The sequence below is a fragment of the Podarcis erhardii genome (genome assembly GCF_964252035.2).
Source record: "Podarcis erhardii genome assembly, chromosome: 12".
Lineage (NCBI taxonomy): Eukaryota > Metazoa > Chordata > Lepidosauria > Squamata > Lacertidae > Podarcis > Podarcis erhardii.
The window spans coordinates 9,959,971-9,982,026 of NC_138513.1; the positions used below are offsets into that span (position 1 = coordinate 9,959,971).

A 22,056-nucleotide genomic window follows, 5' to 3' on the forward strand; every position below is an offset into this window, starting at 1 on the left:
GCTCTACTTTAGAGTTTCCCACAGGATAACCACCATGAGAGCAGGATCCTGGCTTAGGTGGGCCAGCAGGCTCTTCTTGCATTCTTACCATTTAAAGAACACATATTATGTAGGAAACATGCATAGCAAAACATTTGGGCTGCATGGTAAACTTGATGGGAATTCATTGCCAGTTGTGGCTTCCTGCTGCCTGTACACAACTGAGAACAGACAAGTGTCTGCATTGCATGCTACAAAAGTGTGGTAACCTGTGTAGGAAACCTTCCTATGAAAACAGCAGTCACTTTTGTGGTACTTCATAAGGACTAGCAAACTGTTGTGGCACAAGCTTTCATGGGACAAAGCCCACTTCATTGGATACATGGAGCATTTCTCAAGTTGACAGGTGTGTGTGCACATAGCTGTGGACTCTGCAATGTAGAGTAAAATATATATCTGCTTGCCAGCGTAGGATAGTGCATCATACATCTGGAGACGTGGACTCTGTTTCATGAAAACTTTATGCCATAATAAATTTGCTAGTCTGCATGGTCCCACGAGGCATTTAGTCTGTTGCAGCAAAACCTGCAAGCACAACTACCTTTCTGGAAATGTTCTTGCATGAAGCTGCTTCCAGAGGTGTCTTGAGTGCATTTGGAGGCGGTTAGGAAGTTGGTCTAAATTGCCACCCGAGTACATCTTCAAACCCATCATAATATGGAACCAACTGGTAACCCTCCAACCTTTCTGAGAAGCTCAAGCTCAAAAAGATATACTGACTGTAAAGGTAAAGGGACCCCTGACCATTAGGTCCAGTCACGGATGACTCTGGGGTTGCGGCGCTCATCTTGCTTTATTGGCTGAGGGAGCTGGCGTACAGCTTCCGGATCATGTGGCCACCATGACTAACCTGCTTCTGGCAAACCAGAGCAGCGCACGGAAATGGCGTTTACCTTCCCACCAGAGCGGTACCTGTTTATCTACTTGCACTTTGGCGTGCTTTCGAACTGCTAGGTTGGCAGGAGATACTGACTATAGCAATATCCTATTTGGTTATCCCCCATTGATAATGCACTACCCATAGCAGAGACTTAACTGAAATGTTAATGGTGAGTATCCTGCCCACTCCTTCTGATATATAAGAGGCACACCCCTATATTGCAACAGTGATATTTTCTTACCTGCTCAACAGTTTATTTAAATCTATTTGTTAGTTCAGCACTTTGAAAAGGAAAGACCTAGTGACTTGCTAGTCTCCCTCCCTCCCCCTTTCTCCTTCCTTGTAGCATTGATTTGTTGTCTTATTTAAATACAGAGTTCAGTATTCAGGTATGTAAGTGCAACATAAATAAAATGGCATACCCAGCAGAGCCAGAGGGGCTATCTCTTCCTGGGAGCTGAAATAATTTACGACAGGCTAAGGCAACAGCATAAATATTGTTGGGGGTTTATCACAACCAAAGACTATAAGCCGCACTTGGAGCCGGTGGGCTTGGGGAAGAGGAGAAAAGAGAGAAGGGGGAGAGACGGTGGGTGGGTTGTAAAATAGCTAGCTAGCTAGATATCACAGAGAGAATTTGCAGAGCTAAGTTGGGGTGAAGCGAGCAGTTGTGCCTGTAAGTGGCTTGATTTCATCTTTGTGCAAACCATTCACAAAAATTTCCTGTGGACTTGCTATTGGGAAGGAGTGGGAGAGAGGTTACTTTATCTTGGTGTTACAAAGCCCTGGAGGAAGAGGAGCAAAACCAAATATGAGAAAGATGTTGGATTATTTGGGCATGATTTCCTAATGGAAAGGAGAAGGCATGCTGAGTGCAAGAGAGGATCCAGAAGCTTTTTGTGTGGTGGAAAGGCAGAGCATGGCTTTGATCTGATTTAAGAGTAAAAGGGGATCTCTTGTCATTTTTGCCACCATGTCAATGATGATATCAGCGCACCAAAAAGTGACCACTACTACCAGCACCACCTTTTCTTCAGCAGCCTCTGCCATCAGTAAACTGGTAGGTAACTGTTCTTCCATTGGTTTGCATGTTTCCAAGGCACTACATCCAGAAATGTCCCTGTTGAAACAAATAAATAAATGTTGCAAAATAAATTCTGTGTTCTCTGCAGTCTTAAGAATGCATATACTGAATGCATGGGTGTTTCCTTTGGTCTGCATAGAGTAGTAGTAACCGAGTGCACGTTACACAGAGTTAAAACTTTTCTCTTTTTTCGTTAAACTTGTGGGGTTTTTTGCCTTTGCCTTTGCATTTTCGCATTTGCTGATGTCTGTAGTGTTTCACAGGGAAATACAGCAGCAGTTTGGGATGGGTGGCGGAGGGGGGAGTGGGTGTGGTGGGCGTGAGAGAGAAAAGCCAGGGGAAAGGAACTTTGCTAGAGACACAGGAATTATTCAAAATTCAATTTGTGTTTAAGTGCATGCTAATAAGGTGGAGGACAGAGTAGGAGCGAGGAGCTCGCAAGAACATCATGGAATGAAGGAATAAATTAATTTCTAGGCTGCAGTTCTGTTTCAGCTCAGCTACAAATTACTATGGAAATTCATTTCCCCCCTCCCCCTTTTCTTTCCTTCCCCATTCTCTTTTTCTCTCTCCTCCCAAGGCTTTAAAACGAGGAGTCAGCTGAAATTTAGTGCATGATGTATAGAGGTGTGCTGAGCAACTGGAGAGGGGAGGTGGGGAGAGCAGGGAGAGATGAATTACTCAATTCATTTAAACTAACAACAGCAACAGCCTTCTTTTTGTTGTAAAGCTCTGGATCAGCAATTTTGCTCTGTACTTCCGCAAGGCTGCTGCTGCTGCTGCTTTGGCGGGTGGGGAAATCATTCCTTTTAAACATGCACACACCCTGGAAACAAAACCACAGAGAGGGGGCTTCTCATCCTTTGTGATACAGGAGCATGCACATGTATGCAAGCGCACACATTGTCGATTTGGGGCTCTCTCTTCTCATGCAACATACGTAAGGCAGAGAGGCATATATAGCTTTTCTTTGAAACCTCTGCTGTCTTCTCTAACAGCTCCGCCAGCAATTTAGCTCCTGGTTTCTGAAGTCAATTACAGTCTTCCTTTCTCACCTGATAAATCATCAACCCAAACCTATTTGTTTGAGGCGCCAGCCCTAGCCTCCAGTCTGGAGGCTGCTGGGAAAAGATGTGAGGCGCACTCAGGACAGGAGGGCCCAGGGTCACATAGCAGGAAATCAGCACCCAAGGACTGGCCAATCCATCAGAAGGCGGCACTGTGGTGAGTAGTCCTTTGGCCAAGTCCTAAATCACTTTACCAAACACCACTCCCCTAAACCTAAAGCCCAGCACCTTTATTGACTGCATCACCACTTAATTAATATTGATTGCTCCTTTGGATCAGGCTAGGGGAGCACAGCCTTTGCCTTTAAACTGAAAGGTCACCCCCTCCATGCACCCTCCCTTGTGCTTCCCCTTTACATTTGGACACACAATTCCCATCTCTCTTTGCAGCAGGCTAAGCTGGAGGCTAGTACAAAGGAACTCTCCAGAGCCGCATTTGCTGCAGGGATATATTAATCCTTTCCTTACCTGCTGTTTCTGTGAGATGAACCCCCAGGGGCATTTTTTTTTTTTAAAAAAAAGCTTCCCTTGGCAAAGTAGTTCACAGCCAATAATTTGAAATTACACTGAGGTAGGCAGATAGATGATTTGACAAAAATCATTGCCAGTGTATTTGTGTCGCTGCAGTGCAGCCTAAAACGTAGTTATTGTCTCTCTTTACTCTAGTAATATCCCCTGCTATCAGCAGGTTTGCTTTATTACTCTTGCAGCTAATAAAATATTTTTTCTATTGAAAGGGGAGAGCAGGGATTTCTTTCCCAGATCACTCTCCTGCTACCTGGTATAGATCTGAAAGTTCCTTACTTCCAGAAGTTGCATTTGTCACCTGCAGGTCTAATTGCAAACCAAACCAAACCAAACCAAACCAAACCAAACCAAACCAAACCAAACCAAACCAAACCATTCGATTTAAAAATACAGTGGTACCTCGGGTTAAGAACTTAATTCGTTCTGGAGGTCCGTTCTTAACCTGAAGCACCACTTTAGCTAATGGGGCCTCCCTCTGCTGCCGCACGATTTCTGTTCTCATCCTGAAGCAAAGTTCTTAACCCGAGGTACTATTTCTGGATTAGCGGAGTCTGTAACCTGAAGTGTCTGTAACCTGAAGCGTATGTAACCCGAGTTACCACTGCATTTTTAACCACTGTACTTCCCAAGTGAAAGCTAGCAGGTAGGTTTGTCAGAGGCAAAAGTAGCATGGCGGGGGGGGGGGGCGCAGAGCATTTTCCAAGTTAATTTCTCCCTTGTACACAGAGCTGATTCAAAGCTATTTCCTGTGGGCACATGGTTCACTCCTCACATGATTGTAGTTTTGGAATGCATATTACAACTTGCTTGTTAAAAAGGTTACCTTATGACAGAATGTATCTGCAAGTGGAAAGTTTAAAAATTGATGAGGCATGTTTTAGCATTCAGCCCAGGAAAGCAAAGCTTTATAAACAACACTGACTTTGTTTTTAATGAAGGTATGTATTTTGTTTGCTACCAAATGATGTGAGCTACACTTTTGCACCTTAAACCACAACTATTCATGAATATTAGCAAAGGGGGCTTTGTATTGATTTATAGATTGGATTTATTCCCATCCTTTCAGAGCTAGGATGGTTTCCAAACAGGGAGTCATACAAAACATTAACATAACGTTTCAACATTAAACATCAGTAAAAACAGAATAGGAGCAGAGAGAAAAGGTGCAGCTTAAAAACCAAACACACATGATAATGAGTACCATTTACAGCATGAGAGAACTGGATGGACTTTTGCCTACCAGGTGGATAGGCTGAAGAGACACAGCTTAGGTGCCAAAACAAAAAAGGCACTACTTTCTGTAATTAGGTAAAGGGTAAAGGGACCCCTGACAGTTAAGTCCAGTCGCAAACAACTCTGGGGTTGCGACGCTCATCTCGCTTTACAGGCCAAGGGAACCGGCGTTTGTCCCCTCTGCAGACAGTTTTTCTGGGTCATGTGGCCAGCATGACTAAGCCGCTTCTGACGACACCAGAGCAGCGCATGGAAACGCCGTTTACCTTCCCGCCGGAGCGGTACCTATTAATCTACTTGCACTTTTTGGCGTGCTTTTGAACTGCTAGGTTGGCAGGAGCAGGGACCGAGCAACAGGAGCTCACCCCATCACGGGGATTTGAACTGCCAACCTTTTGATCGGCAAGCCCTAGGCTCTGTGGTTTAGACCACAGCGCCACCCGCGTCCCACTTTTGTAATTACCACCCTCTAAAGGTGTATCTAAAGGTGAGGACACAGAGAAGAGCATCTGATGGTGTTCTCACTTGATGGACAGATTCATGATGACAGACTGCATATTTCATTTCTGTCAAATAAATCAATGGGAGCTATCCATTCTGTGGGAGGAACTAAATTGAGTGCATACAGGAACACAGTCAACTGGAGGCAAATTACTGCACTAGATAACTCTGGTCATTCATACTGAGGGTAGGAGGAAGGTTTTCCGCCTTGTTGATTATATCCCCTTTATGTTCCATGTTATGTGGAACTGTGAAGCAGGTTCTAACTATTAGAAAGTCAAGCCACAAAATAATAATGCATGACATGTGTGTAGTGCCTTAAATTGTTCAAAGCAATTTGCATACTTTCTCAGTAAGTCTTGCACCAGTCCTGTAAGCACTGATTCCATTATTGTGGGTTGCCGGGAAGGGGTGAGAGACTTCAGATTTGTCTGAGAGAGATAGCACCTTGTCTACGACCAGTTTGTAAGTTTGCTGGAGTGGTAGGGCTTCTGGAGTACTGCCTTCAGGTTACTAACTTCTGGATGCAAACAGAGTGCTTGTCTAATGTTTCAGTAAACCCATCAGCTTCTGAGACTTCACCAGACATTTGACCACACACTTTGAAATCTTTCCTTATAGTCTTAAGGACTAGAAACTTTTAAAGGCTGAGAATGAGATTGTTAGGTTCTTGTGGTATGATCATGGAATATATATAGTCCTGGAAATAGATTTGAAGACCGATATGAGCATTTGATATGGATATCTGACTGGAGTACTGTACATTTAGTCACTACATAAAATATGCTTCAGAGCACCTGAACCGCATGGGGGAAAAGAGAATTCCAGTTCCATGTAAAAAATTGCAGCAGAGAAAAAACCTCTCCGAACAGCAGACTGCACCATTAGATAAAAAATAGCTCCATGCTAGATGGAGGGAGAAAAATACGTCAATATTGATTTAGGGAGACAATTTGTGTAACCGACTGCAGCAAGTAGAGAAAGTCTTTCAGAAAAATGAACTTACTTTGCTAGCTTTCTTTGAAGTCTTCCCATCTGTTTGAAGAAGACAAGTCTACAAACCTGTTAAGTCAGGGATAGAGGCTCAAAAAGGCTAGCTCCTCAGGAACGTAAGAACAGTTCTCCTTGGTCAAAGTGTCAATTTTGTCCAGTATCCCATTGTAAATGGTGACTCTCCCAGTACTTTTAGGATGTCAATAGGTGGATCAAGAACACAGCCCCCTCCATTGTTTGCTGTTCAGCAGCTAATATTCCAAGGCACACATCTCTGAACTTGAAGAATAACATATGAAGCTGTCTTATACAGAGCCATGCTAGTCCTTTCAGCTGTGTATACCTTGTTCTGATTTTTTTTATTAGTTTACCAATATACCCCCAATAATACCCAAATTATTTCACTTCCCAGCTGTTGTTTTCTCACATCGTGGCTTGGGGCAGATTTGAATCTCAAAGTTTCTCAGAGGTCCTATCTCTCCATCCCTTACTTCGATGTATTGGAACAGGCAACAGTCCGCTAGAAACCATTCTTTCTCACTAGTAAAACATGCTGCAGATCGTTGCCATTTCCCCCTCAGCCTAGGAAAAGGTGGGCAGTTTTCAAAAGATTTGATACTCCCTTCCAACTCCCAGAATCTCTGCAGCATTCTTATCACAGCCCCCAAATTCTTTCCCTTCCAGCATGAGATGTATGGCCCAATTAAACTTTATCTTAGATTACATTCTGTCAGTAGCACACACAAATCTCAGTCTCTTTTTCCTTGTCTGTTGTTTTTAAACAGAGGTGAGGGGAATTACTCTCTCTTTCCAACACAGTTGTACTTGAGCTTCCCCTCCCCCTCCTTTCTTCATTTCAGATCACACACAGTTTCCATTTTTGCTTGCTAATAGTTATACTACTCAATGTCCCTTCTTCACCTGTAAATATCTTTTTATCTTATATTCTGGAGAGGGTTGCCGAATCATAAATATATAAAAGGAGCTTAGAATAAACAAACCACAGGCTTCCCTCTCCCCAACCGACTCTCACACCAAATAAAATCTTATCTCACTTCAAACCTTTGATTCATGTAGCTGGCATATTTGGCAGTATGTTGTTGCAACCCTTTCCCATCACATGCCAGTATTTCAAAGCCAATTAAATATCCAATTAAAAAGAGAGTCCCTGCTTCTTAATGGCGGCGTAGGACGGTTTTCGCTAGGCGAAGTGCTTTTGCACTCGGTGCCTCCCTTTCCATGCCAGAGTGACAGCCAGGTACAGAGACGGACTGAGAGTGAAGCCTATTCCCCATCCCTGGGGGAAATTTGCAAGGATGATTTACCCTCTGCTATTCTTCTTTTTCATTTGCCAATGATCCCCCGCTGTTGTGGGAGCTGCCTCCATTAAGGCAGGTGGGACCGGAAGCCATAGCTTGTTCTGATTGACAACTGTCAAATAGGTCTTTCTTGGCCTATTATTCAAGGAAATTCCAAGGACTGAACCCTGTTTCATGCCACGCATGAGCTATAAGTTCTTTTAGTGCAGCTTCCAGATGTGTGTGTTTAGATTTGTTGTATTGCACCCTTGTCCTACACATGTGTACTATAATGCCATCTGTGTCAGGCTGGTGGGGGAAGCTGTGGTTTATGTAGCAATAATATTTCAGGGCTGCCCATGCTATGCAACATCCTGCTCTCTCTGGCACCATGAAGGGAACAATACATGAAGGTAAGAATTGGCTTCTGGATGATGCAGCAAGACTAGTATTCATATTTGCAGCAGGGAAGGAGGTTCATTTCGGCTCTTCCTAAGGCAGAGTTAGCACTATCTAACTAATGCTTCAGGCAGCTAAATATATTGGGTTGACATTGAATATCTTCTAGCATAAGCAAAAGAGGGGGCGGGGACAATTGCTGCTACCTGGTTGGTGACAGGGTCTTTTCAGTAGTGGGTCCCCAGTTTTTTTATGCACTCCCTGTTTACCCAGGCATCTGATGGCTGAAAGTTTCTGTCCCTGGAACAGAAATTATTAGCTCTGAGAGTGTGTGATTGCTTTTGGATATTTTGTTGTTTCACTGCTATTGTGCTCTTTTTAAGACCAGTGTTCTTGTTGATCGGGGAGGATGGTGTACACATTTCAGCAACACTTTTGAGAACAAGGCTTAGCCAGCCCCCTCCCCACCAGTTTTGTTCCTTAAAGCATACAGAGTATGTTCCCAAGTGTTTCTTCATGCCTTTTTACTAGCTCAACAACATTTCCCCCCAAAGCATGAAACTGGGAGAGATGAATGTGGCTTGCATTTTTGTCCTTCTCCCCACAAAGCAAGGATCAAACAGCTTGTGTTGCTTCTGGCTACATTGTATGAAGTTTTATATTGTGGGCATAGTTAGAATCACTTTTCAACTTGGCTCTGTCCACCTATGAAGTGCAGTGGAAACTAATTTGGCTGCCATTACAGGGTCTCTCTCATTGGCTGTACCTTTGTAACTGACTGGAGGAGGAGGAAGAATATAAAATTGGGACAGTACAATTAATAAGCAATAAAAATGGAAAGCAATTGTGAATCATTTCTGTGGGATACTTCTGTAGAAAACATGAAATTGTGTTTTCTGAGGCAAAAAGTTTCAGTACTTGCAAATGAGGTACAGCTTGACAAATGATGTACAGCTCCTATTAAAATTGTGGCTGCACAGTCTTGAATTATCCTGTTTTACATCCAAAACCATACTTTTTGTCTAGAAGGGACACAGATTATGCTCATTAACTGAATGTCACAACTGGTTTCAAATTCATATTCAAATTTCCCCTTGACTGAGCCTAAGACTAGGCCCTGACTCCAGCTGCAAAAGCTGAGGCTGCCGAAGAGTCCAGAGACCATCTTGGCTGTGAGTTCTGGAAGACCTGCTGCCTGCCTGGCAGGCCTTTCCCCACCTGACCTGGGAGGGTGGGGCCTTGACTGACTCCAACTACAAAAAGCTGAGGGTGCTGGGCTTGAACTGGGATGATGTTTAGGGGGTCTTGTTTTGTGGAGTGGTCTTGCTATTATTATTATTATTATTATTATTATTATTATTATTATTATTATTAATCTTCTTTTGGTATTCTTATGATTTATGTGGAAAGTGTTCAGTTTGGTTTTGTACTTTTTGATGTTTATTGTTTATTTCCACTTTTGCTATGTTTGTAATTATGGTATGTAATTTTTTAATAAATTGTCAGGTACCTTGAATATGATTTAGCTTTGGAAAGGGGGCATACAAATAAAATGACTGATTGATTGATTGATAAGTGAATGATTATAATAATACTTCAGCATTCATATGCTGTGTGTTTTACATATACAAATGTTTCACAGATGTTTATCTCAGTGATCCTTAATTCCACCCCCTCTGCATGGGACACTTGTTTTCTCCATATTCACAATCTTAGTGATACTGGTTTATGACAGGCATAGGCGAACTCAGCCCTCCAGATGTTTTGGGACTACAACTCCCATTATCCCTAGCTAACAGGACCAGTGGTCAGGGTTGATGGGAACTGTAGTCTCAAAACATCTGGAGGGCTGAGTTTGCCTATGCCTGGTTTACAAAGCCCTTAGCACAGGGAATCTCTTACCCAGAGACTTTTTGATGCATGGCTCACCTTGTTTGCCACCACATTACACTACCTCTGGATTATTATGCAGCATATTTCTCTAGCTGAACGCTGAAATGAAAGGTAGCTATTCTCTCACACATGTGTGCATGCACCTATGTGCACATTAAAGTAGGGTCTAGATTGGTTAGAAAGAGAGTGCCATGGTGGTGGGCTAATCCAATGAAAATCCAAGCCTGTTCTCTGCTTTCCTGTTGAAATTCTGTTTCTGCATAAAGGTGTTCTAAAATGAGGCACTTTGCTTTCCTTCCCAGTCCTCCCTACACCCGGTTTCCTGTGGAATTCTTAATGTGGCGTTTGTGCAGTGGAAATTGGAATGAAATCACAGAAGTCAGTGTTTCCGAACTATATTAAGGCTTTTGATTGAGGTGCTTGAAGTACATGGGTTCCCCTCCTTGTTTCTGCAGTGCTGTGCATAATGAGGCAGAGAGATCTCTGTGTATTGGAGGAGCGCAAACAGTGAATATAGCACTTATTCAGTCAAAAATTATATGAAAACATTGTGTGTGTGAAATCTTGCTTATCTACTCATTCCTCAAGGATTCTTGCTATCCATTTTGAAAGCATGCAGGCTAAGCACAGAACCATCATGAAAATCCATGTGATATTACTACCAGCAACACAATACCATGCAATAAATATAAAATGCTAAGAATTAAAAAGCTGCAGTCATTCATTTCTTTTGCAACTATTGGCTGGAGCACTTGAAGGCATGAGGTTTCCTTCTTGATGAGCGTAGGTGGAATATTGCTTACATATCTCTTTTTTATGGCTTAGAAAGATCAAGGGCTGGAAACATATAATGTGTGTGTGTATTGCACACTCGCAATTCTCATCAATGCATAACTTTCTCTACCATGGCACAGACCTCCAAGGAAATTGTGTATGTATGTGGTTTCTTCTGAAAGTTAGTCAGCTGCTGTTTCATCAACGATATGAATACTGCATCCACCCTAGAAATTCCCCCCAAGCCTGTAGTAGTTGCCAATTCCTCAGCAATGCATGTCTGCCCAGTCTGGAGTGCAGAAATATTGTGGGTGGTTGTTTTTTTTTGGGGGGGGCAGGGAGTGAGTCCCAGGTCTTTTGTGCCAGCCGCTAGGTCTCGCTTCCACCATTTTTAAAATCACAAATGATCAGGGTGCATTGCAAAATTATTTTGAGGATGCATAGCTGATCATGGATACAAAGCACAGACCAAGTGAATAATCGTTGCTGTGGAGATGGAGAGGAGGTAAACCTGGTTGTGACAATGCAAATGCTATAAGCCAAGGGTGATAAACCTTTTTGGAGTGAAGGGCCACATTACTCCAGCGGAAAGCTGTTGAGGGCCACATTCCAGTAGTGGGTGTGTTCAGATCCACACACACACAGTCACACACACTCATACACACATGCACAAAGCTATTTACCATAGAAAGAGAGGCATATATTTAATTCTTAGTAACCCCACTTGAGTTTTACCTCCCATTCCCTTCATAGACTTTTAAAAAAAGGCACACATATATATGCTCCAACATCTTTATCTGTCCTTACTGAGTAAAAAGTGGGGAAGTCTCAGTAATCCCAGCTAAAGAACATGAATAAGGTCAATGCGCAGCAGAACTGCAAGTCTTATCCTTGCAGCTATGGAAATCCTCAAACGTCAGAATGCAATTGTATTCTAAAAATTGCATGCATACAATTACAAGCTGTGTAGACTACTTCCTGCAAGAAACACAAGCCTATTGAAGCATTTCCCCCCTCTGCTTAAAGTTTTTGCAGAGAAGGGAGCTGCAATTACACTTTTTGCACAACATCAAAACCTTTAGTCTCTGCTGAGCAGCTGTTGGGACCCAGAGGACTGGATGAAATCTTGACTGTTGGCAGGTGTTGCTTGGGGGTTATGCACTCCTCTTATAGGCCATCAAAGATTAGTGATGGAGCAATATGACAGACAGCTGGAGGAAGGCAAAAGGAACTAAGCTTGCTGCTAGAAAGTTATCAGCCTGCCTTCTTTGGCAACAGACCTCCATTATGGCTGCCCCAATTTACCAAATGAGGAAATGGAACCTTCAGTGAATACCAGTGATTGTGCACCTCAGACTGATAAGATGGAAGTGACTTCTTCATTCAGTAATAATAAAAAATCCATGCTTCCTGGTCCAACCAAGCCTGCAAAAAAGGTTTGAACACATGTCCCCAGTCATGGCATCTATTTCTTTAATATTTTATTTACCATAATTCTATGGCTGTCCATTAACATATGTTCTCTGGGAGGCGTACAGAACAAAAAAAATTAAAATACAGTTGTCAGAGCTGCCCAAGGTCCCAGCTCACAAAGGACCAATGCCAGTTCTTGTTATATACAAAAGTCTTTATTGAAGTTCAGTTTCAATTTCAAAGCTGCGGCGCGCAGCTCTACGTCTCAACTCTAGACCGCTGAAGCTCCGTCTGAATCTCCTCCCCCCAGACACCAGTTTAAGACTCTAGCCTTGCTCCACCTCTTCCTTTGCTCTTTCCTCCTCTGGGTCCTCCTGTCCGCTGGGGTCTTGCCCTTTCTAGACTCTTCTGACGCTGAGTCCCCTGAGTCTTCCCCCTGCCTCCGGCGGGCTTTAGGACCTGGTTCCCAATCCGGGTTTTCGGCTGTCCCGCGCGCCTGTACATTTGAACTTGGCGCGCGCGCCCAGCCGGCAACCTTCCTTCTGACCGTTTCACTGCTCCTGTCACTTCTTCCCCCCTCGGGGGGGGGGGGTACCTGGACCTGACTTCCCCTCCGTTCCCTCACTCTCTGATGGATGCATGGCCAGCCCTGACTCATCTTCTCTCCCTACTGGAGGAGACGCTGGCCCTGATTCATGGGACTCTTCCCCCCCACTCCGCTCTGGTGGGGGAACTGGTCCTGATCTCCCGCTGCTGCTTTGGGAGTCCCCGCTAGCCCCTTGCTTCTGGTGTGTCCCCCCTGGGACCCCCCTTGCCCTGGCCATCGGCGCCCCCCTCTGGGAATCTTCTGAATCGCTGGAGAAGCTCATGGAATCTCTCGGGCCACTGTCATACTCCCCTAAGCTGCCCTCAGATTCTTCCCCTTCGCTCTCCGTTTCCTCTCTCCCCTGTGTCTCTGCTCTTGAACCCCTGACAACAGTAATAAAATAGAATGCAGTCTAAAACTTTTTCTATCTAGAACCAGAAAATTAAAAACAGTGATAAAACTCATGATCTAAAATGAAGGAAAACTCAACCTTGAAATAAACTCAGCCTTGAAATATGTTCTAAAGGCTTTTGAAAGGCCTTGGTGAACGGGAAGGTCATCACCTGGTGCTGATATGACCATAGAGAAGGTACCCAGAAGAGCCTTTCCAGAGAGATGATTCTGTAGCTGGGGTGACACCACTGAGAAGGCCCTCTCCCTTGTAACTACCCATTTCACTTCACTTAGCAGAAGCATATAGAGCTGGGTTTGTGAAAAGGATCTTTATGTCTGTGTATGTATATAGGGAAGGAAGAGATTTTCATACTGGGCCAAAGTTGTTAAGGGGACTCAGTTGTGTAGCCAGTTCCTGTCATATGCACTGTTTGAAGATAGTGGTGATCATTTATTTGGCAGTGACTTCAAGTCTGGCTTGGATTGGCTTGGATCTTTCTTTGCAGCATGGCTAGAACTCACATTGCTCTGCAAAGGAAAAATGACATCATGGCTTGTTGGAAGTCAGAGAACTCCCTATCTCTGAGTTAAGGATTTTAAAGCACTTTAAATCGAGTCATCCAACACACTGAGACTGCATATGCACCATGCAAAGGACTTTAAAAACACATCTCTTTCAAGAATCTGGGAGCTGTAGTTTATTGCTCACAGAGCTGCAGTTCTCAGCACCCTTAAGAAGCTATAGTTCTCAGAATTCTTTTGGTGTGGGGGAAATGTACCATAACCGTATGGTCTGTGCTGCTAATAATGGAGTGGTGTGGTATAATCCAGATTGCCCTACTACCTTCTGCATAAAAGTTGCTTCTGTTCCAGGAACAGGTCAGGAAAATATAGTTGCTTAATAGCATTTCATGATTATATTATAATTTTTCTGAACAAGCGTTCCAGTATTTCATCAGTCTCTAATTAATGAGCCTTATGACACCAGTACAGTCATACCTTGGTTCTCGAACAGCTTAGTTGCCGAACTAAGTGTTCCGGTTTGCAAATGTTTTTCGGATGCTGAACATCCAACACAGCTTCTGCTTGACTGCAGGAAGCTCCTGCAGACAATAGGAAGCCACGCCTTGGTTTTCTAATGGTTTTGGGAGTCGAATGGACTCCCGGAACAATATTAAGTTCGAGAACCAAGGTACCACTGTAATTGTTAATTGGTCTGGAGGGAGGACAATTATTATTTTTTAATGTTTTAAGAAAGTATATTTCTTGTAATCAAGCACCGATGTACCAAACTTTGTACAATGGTTGTCATTAACTGTTATGGAAAAAAATTTAAAAGGACGCATAAATATGCAGTCATGTTTTATTTATGGAAAGGGGGCTTTTAGCCCTACTAAATATCATATTTTTTATTTCTGTTTCTTAGCTTTTTAAAAATAAAACGTTTAATTATACAAAACAAACATTCCTAATGCATAAAAATATATAGTAGTTCTTTGGCATTTAGAAAGCCCATTATGATGCCCACAAAGAGTCTGCATTTGTTGTTTTTTGAGTGCTTATCTTTTCAAATGAATATTTGATCATGCAAAACAAAGGAACCTAAGGGATATTAAGAATGATTACATGAACACACCAATCATTATTAGACATTGTAGAAGACCTCTTTGTTGACCTCACGTTCTCGTATCTCAGTTTTGAATATTTAATTTTTTGTAATTCAGTGATAGGTTATGAAAAAGAGGCTGTTAAGGCAATATAAGAAAAATAACATAGAAATGTTTAATTATTAAGAGCCTGCTTTTTTGTAGCCATGCACACACTACATTTATAAAGGAAATGTGCAAATTAAAGTTTGTATATATGCTACAGTATCATAAATGATATTTAATTTCAATGGTTTTAAGTGCTGCTAGTTGTTGCTGAATTGTGCTACAAATTAGACTAACCCCACCCCCACCCCAAAATAAAACACCCTAGCACAAATTGGTTAAACAACTCCTTTCCTGGTTTCTTCATCCTTCCCGGCCCACTAATGTGGCAGCCTGCCTGTAGCCTTGGGCAGGCCAAACTGCACTGACTGCCTCTGCCCCAGCGGCCACATATACAGTCAACTTGCAATTTAGCCATTTTTAACTTGCTTGAATTCAACTTTAGGTGTCTGGCCAAAAAATAAAAGGGTGCAAGCATCCGGGGGGCAGCTGCACTACCCATGGAAGAACATTTGAAGGCACATGAAGAGAGTGTGTTTCGAGCATGTGCGCTATCCCTGGGATGTGTGTAAGTTGAGAATTACCTGTACAACATAAACACCTACAGGAATACAGGTGTGATTCCCTTCCTGCAGATGTCTGTGGCATGCATGCAGATGGCAGGGGGTTGAGCTAATCAAGAATGTGTGATGCCAGCGGGTGGGATTAGACAGTGCTGCTCATGCATTGATAGGACACATGTGTGATTTGCCAGAATAGGGATTGTTCCATTGTCTGATTAAGCATCTTCATGATAGGTTCATATGTACATACGTACAGTTATTTAATCTCAACAATTCATATACCGCTAAATTGTGGTCATCTTTAACCTAGTGTAACTGTGCAACTCTGCATAGTAAGGATAAAAATCAGTCAAAATATCAGAATTAAGGAGGTACAAGGGTGATCATGGGAAGGAGAAGTTCTCTTCTCTGCAAGGCAACCAGCTTTTGTTTTGCCTCTGAGTAAAACAGGCAGAAAAAGATAAAATAACAAGCAGGATTTGCCCAAAATATGGAAGGCTGCTCAGTGCCTTCGGTCCTACATGGCATTGGTCACTAGGACCATTTTCAATGATGACAGTGGCTACCTGAAACTCCTGTGATTTATAAATATTTGGGGGCTGGGTAGGCAGAGGAAGAATGCATTTTAAAAATATCAGTCTGGCATTCAGAATGCCACATGCTACCCCACTCTAACCCAAGGTGTTTGTAACCTGAAGTACCACTGTATAGTGAGTAGCTATAAACCACATTGATATGAATAAATCTTACTTCCTCAGACTTTTCTTGTTGTTGTATGTATGCAAGCTTTTCTGCCTAAGCTATGTGCCATATTCTTTCAGGCCGTTCCCAAATTGTCAGCCCTTTGGCATCCTTCCAAAATTTCGCAATTTCCCTCTTGGTGGCAGCTAGAAATGTTTAAAATCAAAGTCTCTGTTTACCAAGTTGTCACTAGGAGAGATAAGTAGCGAAAGTGTAGCCAATGTCTGTGTGGCTTTAATGTTCTGTTTAGTTATACCCGATGTAATTTGAAAAATGTGTTTCCCAAGAGTTCCCAGCCTTGTCACGTTGCCATATGTGGTTTCCAATGTATTTGTCACACTAAGATAGTCTAGTATTAAATGCCTTGCATTCACACTCACTAAAGATTAAAAGGCAGAGTAATTTTGACTGAATAATAAAACACATAAAATAAAAGATTTTTTTTTTTTTTTTTAAGAAAACCCTCAAATGGGTCCTGCAGTTAGCAGTACCTCTGAGCATGTATAGCAACACCTTGGGGAATGAGGTTTTTGGTGCTCATAATTCCTCTAACAAACAAGGTAAGGAAGCTCTGCCATCTGTCAGCATGAGAAAGAGAGCCTGTCATCTGGTGATTGGGGGTTGGACAGCTGGTTGGAGTTGGATGCCTGAGATGGTCAGAAAGCTGGGGGAAACCCTAATTGTATTCTGCAACCTCCCAAAGTTACCTAGTGTAGGAAATACTGGAGTTAAAAAGCAGTTTGTATTGATTGTCTTGCATGATCTCGGCTTCATGGAGTGGGACACCATTGGATATATTGGGTAAGGGAAGATGGGTGGCTGTAGACAGACAACATTAATGCTTTATAAAACTACTCCCTGCAAGTGGTCCCCAGCTTTTAATATTCATTCTTCTGGTCACAGCCTGCCTATGATCTTTCCTTATAGTGATGAAGTTGACAAGATGCTTTAAAATTGCCCTTCCTTCTCTGTAGAGCTGAAATGGGCCTTTTAGGGTTTGCTGTCCACCCAGAGTGGGCGTAGCTTGTCTGATTTCTCAGTGGAGCGATTCACATTTCCCTGCTAAAAATGCTTCCATTTCACAGCTCCTCTTTTTAGCTAGAGATAATATGCAATAAATGCTGAACTTTTCATGACTGGTGGCTGGGTATGCAAACATTGCACAAGCTTGTGGGAGGAGATGCACACAACCACACAGATGATATTAGGAAAAGTCCTATGGAAATAGACCAGGGGTGGGGAACCCCTGGTCTTTCAGGTGATGTTGAACTCAATAGTCCCTGGCTGTGAGATGTGCTTGCTGATGCTGATGGGTGTTGGAGCCCAATAACACCTAGAGCAGGCTTCCTCAAATTCAGCCCTCCAGATGTTTTTGGCCTACAACTCCCATCATCCCTAGCTAACAGGACTAGTGGTCAGGGATGATGGGAATTGTAGTCTCAAAACATCTGGAGGGCCGAGTTTGAGGAAGCCTGATCTAGAGGGCCGTCCATGGAAGATGGATATATATATATATATATATATATATATATATATATATATAGAAACACACACTTCCTCTCCCAATAATAATGAGGTTTTGGGGGGGAGGGAGTGTGAGAGATATGAAGATATTCCTCTTAAAAGGAACTTGAAAGTCTTCACTTGGACAGAGCAGCTCTTTCCCCAAGAGTTCACATCAGATATCTGCATTCAACTCCTTAAACATGCATCTTCTATCAAATACTTATATTTTTATATCCACAGGAGGCTTGCAGTGGTGGTTAGCATAATTGACAAAAGAAGATTAGGCTCAATGGGTGGGATGGTGGAAGGAGAACAAGTGTATATGCAGTAGTCATTGACCATCTTAGTTATGGATCCATATTTAGCAGAAGTTTAACTCTTAATTATTGTGAAATCACTGCAAACAATAATGTTCCTTCCCAAACTGCTTGTGAGTTTTCTCTGTGGTATCTGACTGGACACTTATTAGAGACAGAATTCTGGCTGGATGGACCTTTGATATAAAGCCAGTCTGGGAATTTTGAATTTTATTGAAGCTTAGGTTTCAGCCCTTCACACAGTTATATAAGCATCAAGTTTAATGAGTTCAGTTAGGTCTGAAGCACATATATATGGAAGCAGAATTATTCTGCAGCCCATTCTTTTTGGTCCTTTTCCAGCCTGATTTTCATGCTAGTTCAGATTGCTAGGAAGGAAATGAGGAACCACAGGGCATATCTCATGCATCCAGCATCCAAGGCACTAATGAGTAGCATGGAATTGGTTCCAATTTCTTTCTCCATCACTCCCTCCTCTCCCTTGCTCGGTTAGGAAATATTTAATGCCTGCCATCTGGAGAAAAAAAAATGTGTGGGGGAAGAAGCTGTTAAATAGATTGGGAGATGAGGGGCTGCACGAGAAAAGGGTAATTCCAGAAATTTATAAATGGAAGCTTTCTTTGGAGATGGAGATGGGAGGGGTCCAGTTTGGGGAGACAGCACACTCCCCACTATATCACTCACCCACAAGCAAGCATGCCAGGCTTCAAAATAAGAAGAGCAACCATAACTGTGCTTACTGTTTCCGAAGCATTTTTTTCCTGCACACATTACCCAAACCAGCTGCATATGTGTCAGTTTCCTGGATTCAGGCCTTTAATGTCTGTTATCAGTTGGAAAACAGAACAAATTGCCTTAAAAAGCACACATAATATATAGAGTAAAAAACTGAGGCTTGGCTCCAAATATCCTGCTGTGCAAATGGGGAGTCAGACATAAGCTGGGGGTTTGCAGACTTCCTTCTCTGTTTGTCTCCAAATAAGAGTTGAGGGAACTGCCAGCACAGGACTGCAGGTAGGGGAAAATAAGACATGTACACCTGTCACATATGAGTGGAAGAATCTTCTATTTACTTAGTGGGATTGTGGATCTAAGCATAAGGGTGTGGTTTGGGGAATAAATCCCATTGAACTGAATGGGACTTACGCTTAGGACTGCATTGTGAATCTGTTAGTCACCTTTCTATTCAAGCTAAGTGTTCCCTAATATTTGTTAGATGAAAGTCCTACCTTCCAAATACTGCCAGACAGAGACTCACAATGTAGCGATTTACATCAGGCATAAAAGCCAGCCAGATCAGACGAATCAACCCTGGCGATCAATGGGATGACAGATGTCGCAGCCAGATCGCCCTCACATCCAGGCATAAAAGCATATTTTGGAAATAAGCAGTAATAATAAGTTTACCACAGGTTCAGAAAGAGTGGGAGAATATTTCAAGCACATAGGACACTGTTACTGATGTTGAAGTGATCATTCTTGAACAGAAGACCTTCAGAGGGAGACTTTAGCATGAAACTGCTGAATTATAAGATAAAGTTCACCAATGCCAGGTGGTTCGTGTTACTATCACCAGTGGTTTTTTTGGAACGAACACTGTAATTATATTACATAGATTTTTCTCTGGCTCTAACATTTGTTAGACTTTAAGGGTCCTCAAACACCTTGGTGGATTTTGGTGCCACAAAATTGGTTATCTCACTGGAAAGTGTTACTGATGCTGCTTAATTAATTTTTTTAAAACATATATAATCAGTGTATATAAAGCTTTAAAAATTATCAATAATACACGGGGGGGGGGGTTGAATCAGAAAATAGTAAGAACAAGTATACTTTACTAAATTATGGCTGTGGGTAGGCTTGCTGAACTAAAAAGAAAAGTTTCCGCAAGCATCTAAAACAGTATAAATGAGGGCATTTTCCTAATGTTAATTGCCAGGGAGTTCTATAGTATAGGTGCTGCCGCACTGAAATATTGACTCCTAAAAAAACATTATCTGGCACTTGCAGAAGTTCAGGTTTTGCAGATCAAAGCAGTCAAGTAGGCACCTATGCAACAAGACATTTCTTTCAAGAAGGATGGTAAAACCTTGAATGTGGCTCAGTAAGAAATCGGCAGCTAGTGCAGAGGGTATAATACTCTCCCCTGGACAACTTTGGTGGAAGGTGTAGGGTGCGAGTCAAACAAATACAAACAAGCTGCTAAGATCTCATGCCTGTCTGCTGTCATGCCATAGCATTCTGCACCAGCTGAACCTTCCACACCAACCGCACAGGGAGGTCCACATAGCGTGCCCGGCAGTAATTCAATTTTGTAATTACCAGTATCTGGACTGCTGTGGTCAGCTTATTCCAGTTCAGGAACAGATGCAGCTGTCATGCCCACTTAACCAAGTTTAAGCAATTGGAAGAGAGTTACAAGATTTCACGTTTCTTCCTTTCTGGAACACGAGTCTCCTTCACCCCAGTGGCTAACCGCATTTACCTGTTACATCAACAATCGCAAAGTGGTCAGTGCTCCCAAGTTCTGAAAGCTGTTTCAAAAGTGTGCATCAGTTTTTAAGCTCTTCCAACCTGCACTTGACCTTTAGGGTATATTGAAATATCAATATATTTTTTATTTACAGTGGTACCTCAGGTTACATATGCTTCAGGTTACATACGCTTCAGGTTACACACTCCACTAACCCAGAAATAGTGCTTCAGGTTAAGAACTTTGCTTCAGGATAAGAACAGAAATTGGGCTCTGGCGGCGTGGCAGCAGCAGGAGGCCCCATTAGGTAAAGTGGTGCTTCAGGTTAAGAACAGTTTCAGGTTAAGAACAGACCTCCGGAACGAATTAAGTACTTAACCCAAGGTACCACTGTATTTTTTTTAGGGAGAAGCTGTGCAACTTTCTGGTGCATAATTAATGCAGTTTTTTCTCCCACATTTTCTCCCATACTCTTCTGACAGTGTAGTTCCATAATTAATTTATCAAGAGAGGATTTTTTTTTGGGGGGGGAGAACCTTTTAATAAATCACAAAAATGAACTTGATACATTCATTGATAGGAGCAGACTTGGGTGTTCGTTTTTATTCATTTTTGCAGGGTTTTGGGTGTGTTTAATTGGTGCTTTTCCCAGTATATACTCACAAGTGACTCTATCTGCTGGTTAGTAACATGCTGCCATATAACACATCTAGAATAAATGCACACATCACTTCAACCCCACCCAATCCCTAGTGTTGAGGACTGAAATTGTATCATGGATTCTCTTTGTATGCTTATGGGCACTATCATAACAATAGCTCCCCCCCTCCAGTGTGATCATGTTGTGACTGTACAAACTTTTTTTTTAAAAAAACTGATTTAATACAAAACAAAGGCCTGCTTTATTGAAAAGTGTGCTGAATTGTACTTGATTTACCTGCACTTAAGTAAATGCTGCAAGAGTAGTTTTTCAAGCTGCTCCGTCTGTGTCCACAGAGTTGTGCTGCAGTTGATCTGTCTTTGGAAATGGTGTCAGGAAAAGCATCAATTGCCAGAGTGTGCTGCTCTCATCAAAGGCCTTTAAAAAGCTCTTTATCAACACTTAATGCTTGAAACCTAGAGGGCATCAGCAGATTGATTGTCAGTATGTCAAATGGCAAAATTGGCATCCTGTTTGCATAATACGAATAGATTGCACTTAAGCTTAATATAATTCTGTATTTATGCTAATAAACAATGTGCATCGAAAATATGCAAAAGAACAAAGAAAATAAATAGATCCAGGATCTGATTTAATAGGAGCTTATATAAAGATCTTCAAGGGCAGGTCACTGAATTTGATACGCCCAGGTGACAGCTGTGGCCATTAGCCTCCATTACATCTGTAAGTGGCATCTCCTGACTAGAAGAGGCTGCCCTAGAAAGTGGTAAAGCCATGGTCAATGGAAAGAGCTGGGGTCTTGAAATCTATTGGGTGGAGAGAGAGTATTTTTCAGCTTCTCCTGTGTGAGCCTTACTGAACTGCACACATGCCAACTTCAATACAATGGGCCAAGGTGGACGGCTTTTATTCATTCTTTGCCTGTCTCCCTTCCAGGCCACCATGGTTGGTGAGAATGTAGCAGAGTCTGCCTACCCCTTATGTGGTCAATGACGGAAGCAC

The 22,056-nt window shown here is 42.4% G+C and overlaps 1 protein-coding gene across 3 annotated transcripts in view; it reads left to right on the forward strand.

Annotated features, from left to right (window-relative positions):
* DPP6 (dipeptidyl peptidase like 6) overlaps positions 1–22,056 on the forward strand; it is a 506,474-nt gene that overhangs the window by 105,594 nt on the left and 378,824 nt on the right. The window contains exon 1 of one of the 3 annotated variants that reach the window (XR_014150081.1): positions 1,735–1,979. The exons of the other annotated variants lie outside the window; for them this stretch is intronic. The gene's annotated coding sequence lies outside the window, so the exon portion shown is untranslated. Of the gene's footprint in view, positions 1–1,734; positions 1,980–22,056 lie in introns of those variants that run through there. 3 annotated transcript variants of the gene reach the window in all.